The 5,427-nt window shown below is 44.7% G+C and overlaps 1 long non-coding RNA gene across 1 annotated transcript; it reads right to left on the reverse strand.

Moving 5' to 3' along the window:
- Positions 1-1,202: 1,202 nt before the first annotated feature.
- Positions 1,203-4,228, reverse strand: LOC116411601. Its single transcript, XR_004223238.1, has 3 exons — positions 3,976-4,228; positions 3,367-3,477; positions 1,203-1,389 (listed from the first exon to the last, which is right to left on the reverse strand). It is a non-coding gene; the product is annotated as an uncharacterized LOC116411601 (long non-coding RNA).
- Positions 4,229-5,427: the final 1,199 nt, after the last annotated feature.

The raw sequence follows: 5,427 nt of genomic DNA on the forward strand, positions 1-5,427 counted from the left end.
TTAAATATTCACCTCTATATTGCCAAATATTATGGCAACCAAAGAAACTTTGCCAATATTCTTGCTAAAAAATATTCAACTTTAAAGTTAGCGACTGTTCATAGACTATACTCTTAGCCAATTTAAACGCACTTTAGGAAACAGACCACTTAATGCCCTGCACTGTCCTTTAACAAGGAGGATTATTTTTTAAGCATTGGTTAACACAGAGAGAGTATAAGGGAGAGCCATGGGAGTTAGCGAGGCGACTTAGCAGCAACTTGCAGCATTTTAGTATGGTTTTGGTTTTTAGAGCCTTAGTATTGTTACACTTGAAAGTAAAGGCAATTGATTGGGGCAACAATGAGTAACAAAAAGTGACAGCGCTGTTATTGCTTGCTTATTGGAGACAACACAATAAAACCATTTGTATATTTTCTTTAGATCAGGAACTGGAGGAGGGCCCCCTAAAAGGGTGCATTACACCCGTTACGAGGAGCTGCTGCTGCCGTATATACACCAGGAGAGCGTGCGCGGTGTCTCCGGCACGTTCGATACAGACCGGAATGTTGGCCAAGGTAGGTGTAATGACAGTAATCCAAGTGTATTTGCTCTTGCAGAGAAGCTTAAGATTAAAGTTATACTGACACAAAAAAAAAAAAAATTCTTACTTGAAATCCCAAAACCTGACTGTTTTCCAAGCCTGACTGTCCCTTCTCAGCCTGTCAGTTACAGCTTCTAATGCCAACGGCCTCCTGCTGGACAAATATGGCCGCCCCCTCATAGAGGAATGTGGGGGATCAGATAGGGAATGTAAAAGCTTGGCCAAATACTTTTATGGCCAAATTATAAATAGCATGCAAAGACAATGTTATGACAGATGTAAAAATAATTTCCTTTCTGGTGTCTGGATCTCTTTAAGGTTAAACAATCTTTTTCTCCAACAGATTCATCTCCACCTGGGCCGAGCAGGCGCCGACCAACGGCATCTGCTCCCGTTCCAGGTATTATTTTTAACAAATTTGTTTAGACGTGTGTTTTGTGTTAGGCTTGTGCAGTGGCATAATAATGAATTGTGTCTGTGTATGTTGCCACTGTTTCAATTCCAGAAGTGCAGTCTATTGCTAATAAGATAGGGGGTGTTATTTGCCAAGTGTGTCTTGCTGGGTTAGGTGCAGTCAGTTCATCTTGTACTTTTGGACAGTCAGTCTTTTCAACTTGATTTTACCTTTTTGCCTTATTTGGAATGAATCAATGTCCACAAATATTTTGGCCAAAATTAACTTGTTTATGTTTTCACAAAACTCATTATTGTCCATGAACATAATCCAAAATGAACTAAGTTTTTTTTCTTCTTTCTTTTCAAAGGTGGTTGCTCCTTGTCTGGGCTGGCCTCCCCACGCAGCGATCCTGAAATAGAAGGAGAAGGATTTAGTGGGGAGGCAAGCGAGAGAGGGTCCCACGTCGGTGGCAGCGGCGTGGCCTTCTCCTCAGATGAGGAGCCGGCTAATATTCCGCAGCAGCAGCAGTAGGGATGTAGTGAACTGTTCGCCGGAGAACTAATTTGCACGAAAATCGGGTGTTCGCAAGTTCGCGAACTTTTAGCAATGTTCGCAATTTTGGGTTCGCCTTAGCTGGAGCCAAATTTTGACCTCTCACCCCAGAGCCAGCAGATACATGGCAGCCAATCAGGCAGCTCTCCCTCCTGGACCACCCCCGGACCACTCCCTTCCATATATAAACCAAAGCCCAGCAGCCATTTTACATTCTGCCTATGTGTGCTTGATGAGTTAGCATAGGGAGAGAGCTGTGCAGGGGTTTGAGGGACAGTTTAGGTAGCTTTGCTGACTAGTAATCTACTTTCTATTGCTCTGTATGTAGCTGCTGTGGGCAGCTGTCCTGCTGATCTCATCTGCTGTAACCCAATAGTCCTTGTAAGGACTGCTTTTATTTTCTGATTACTGTTACTCTTCTTTTCATTGTGTACTGCAGCTCCGTCTGTGTGTGTTGGAGACAGGTGTGCTGCTCATAGTAGTGCAGTAAGCACCAACCACACATTCACAACATTTTTTTTTATTTGTGTTTTTTTACTTTGCTACTGTAATTTATAGAGACGAGTGCTATTAGTCTAGCTGTGGGGGACTGGTGTGCTGCTCCTAGTAGTTCACCCCCAGCACCAACCAGAGATCACTTTTTTTTTATTATTAATTTTTTTTTATTTAACTTACTGTTCTTTAATGTGTCCAGTGCTGTTTGCTGTTATTCATAGTAGTGCACCAAACACGTTACACATAGTAGTGACATTGCATTGCAATAAAATCACCTGAGCGATGTTTTTCCACCAGCAATAATATATTCCGTATCCACTACTGCAGCGTTTTGTCTTTGCGTGTGAACCGGCTGTAACCTTTACACGACTTGATTGGCATGTAGACGCCGGACGTTTTAAAGCAGTTTATTACACAAGTTTAGAATGTAGTGTGATTTGTGCCCTTTAAAGCACAAAACGCAACGCTGTGTCAACAACGTATTTTTCAGAGAAATTTTTGCCCTTGATCCCCCTCCTGCATGCCACTGTCCAGGTCGTGGCACCCTTTAAAAAACTTTAAAATCAGTTTTCTGGCCAGAAATGGCTTTTCTAGTTTTTAAAGTTCGCCTTCCCATTGAAGTCTATGGGGTTCGCAAAGTTCGCACTTTTTGGCATAAGTTCGCGAACGGGTTCGCGAACTTTTTTTGTGAGGTTCGCTACATCTCTAAGCAGCAGCTCCCAACCCAGGCCCCAACCCAGGCAGCTCAAAATCTGTTCCACAAGGCACTCAATAGGCATCACAAAGCCCACATGAAGAAACTGGATATCCAATGCATCTCAGGCAAGGCAAGCCGCACACGAGTCGGCTATGCTTGCTCTTCAGCAAGAGTTAGTTACCATAAATCAGGCCAGACATGCTGCACAATTGCAGCATGAGGCAAGGATTGAAAGCATAATGCAGGAAAGACATCTTGCCCAATCACAACACGAGGCTGCCATGTTGAGCCTGCAGGAGGAGATGGTAGAGCTGAAAAGGCAAAAACTGGCTCTGTTGGCTAAAGAGAAACAACAAAGTGCTGCACCAAAGACAACAGAGCCCACCAGCTCTACCAGCGCAGCTCCCCCTCAACAAGGCAGCTTCGCAAGTGAAAGTGAGCTGCAATATTACAGCCTTGTGTAATGTAGGTTTTATTTGTCCTTTTTTGTTTTTGTTTTTGTTGTGTTTTTATTTTGCCTTACTTTCTTCAACCTTAAAAAAAAAAAACTTTGGGAAGTGTTCCCTGAAAATAAAATTCTTTTTTTTGTCTCAAGTTGTTTGGTATGTGTTGTGTATGGGATTAAAGATTTTAGGTACTTACAGGCAAAGTAATTATTAACAATTTGTCCCCGGACTTGACTCCTTTGGGCATCCGCACGTTGGACAGGATCCGGTGGATGGACGGGGTCCTCAAGGTCATCGGCCACCTCAGCTGTAAAGTTGTGAGGAACACGGGTCAAAAACAAATCATTACAGTAATGATGCTTCATCAGGGCCGCTGCTGGCCAAATGGGTGCCCTAAGCTGAAATTTAATTTTGTGCCCCCTCCCCCAAATATTACGGAAGTAAAATATTAAAAAAAACACCTACTATAGAGGCCCCACACACAGTGCCCCCAATTGCCTCCATAGACAATGCCCCCATAGTAAGTGCCCACAATAGCCCCCATAGATTGATTTAACTATCCGGGACAGCGGGATGCACTATAAAAACCAGTGTTGGGGGGTATGTTATAATATATACAATTTTTTTTTTTTGGGAGCAGCTGGGATGGTGTCCCCCTGGGAGTTGGTGCCCTATGCAGTACTCTGCTTATAGGGAGCAGCGGCCCTGTGCTTCATTGTTATTTGGATATGACAACTAAACTTGAAAAATTGAAAACCTGGTAGGCCGAGCCAGTTCGCCAAATTGTGCAGTACAGCATACGCACCGATGATATTTGCCACTTTGGTGGGGCTGTACAGCAGGCTGCCTCCTGATCTGTTGAGGCAGCGGAACCGGCTCTTGGGGACACCAAACGTCCGCTCTATCACAGACCGCGTTCTCACATGTGCTTGATTGAAGTCACACTCCGCCCGTGAGCGCGGCCTGTGAATTGGTGTTATTAGCCACCGACCGCACGGGTAGCCAGCATCTCCTGAAAGAAATTAAGATGGAATAAGATGGTGCAAACAAATAAGCTATTTCCAGTCTCCCTGTGTCAAAACACGGCCCTTTTGCAACAGATGTGACAGTGTGAGACTGATAGCTGACACTACAAGCAGCTGCTTTGACTCTCCCAGTGGCAAAAGAGGGCACTTTACACATTGCATTCCAAGCTTATGGCAGGCAGGGACTGGTTTTACAGTGGGACACACAAAGCAAATGTTGACAAGTTGTGCAAGTGTAAGTGACACAAATACTTACCTAACAGCCACCTGTGTACGCATCGTGCGAGGAGCCGGGGAATCCCTCAAGATGTTCATTTTTGCATCACATACCACTTGGACATTAATTGAGTGGTAACCCTTGCGGTTCCTGTATACGTGCTCCCTGTCTTGGGGTGGGTTCAGCGCATCAGCGCAACATGGTTGCAAAACATTGGGGATGCCACTTACCCGATAGAAATCCCTCGGTGCCCCACTCGTTCCGATGTTGTGGGAACAAGATAAAATTTCCTGGACGCAGAGCGGATGGCGTCCAGGACCTGGCCAAGGCACCGTGAAAAGGTGGGCTGTGACACCCCCCCATATACCCCACCCTCTGAAAACTGCCAGAGGCAAAAAAGTGCAGGGAGCAGAGCAGTTTCACCATCCCCGGGATAGCCCTGCTTCGGCGAGTCTGTGGTTCAAGGCCAGGCTCAAGCAGCTCGTATAGGGTGTTAATGGCTGTCTTATTGAGCCTGTACCTCCTCACCACTTCATCCTCGCCCAAGCCTTCCAAGGTGGCCCTGTCTCTGAAGCGGCTGGGGTTGTTGGTGCGCCACCACCGCCTCCTCCTCCTCCTCCAAATCCCCCCAAAACCCAACAACATAGGCCCCTGCGTGGTCCATTTTTTCAAACTAAAAATGTGCTCTGCCAAACACCTCCCCCAATCAGGTGCTTAAATATGCACATATTGGCGCGCTAATTAGCGCATTAGCACTTTAGGTACTTTTGTGAATCATTATTTGGAAAACATTTAAAAATCGCGAAAAAAAATTCGCCAAAATATACCTAGTAATGTATTTTGTGCGACTAAATATTCACCGCTATAGTACTGTATATTATCGCGACTAAATATTAACCGCTATAGTACTGTATATTAGTGGCGAAATTCCATACATGCCAAGTCCATATTTTATTGGCAAAAATTAATTTACTGTACTTTTCTATAATTTTTCGCCTGCCTGTAGTAGGAGTTA

Source organism: Xenopus tropicalis, chromosome 6 (genome assembly GCF_000004195.4).
Source record: "Xenopus tropicalis strain Nigerian chromosome 6, UCB_Xtro_10.0, whole genome shotgun sequence".
Taxonomy (NCBI): domain Eukaryota; kingdom Metazoa; phylum Chordata; class Amphibia; order Anura; family Pipidae; genus Xenopus; species Xenopus tropicalis.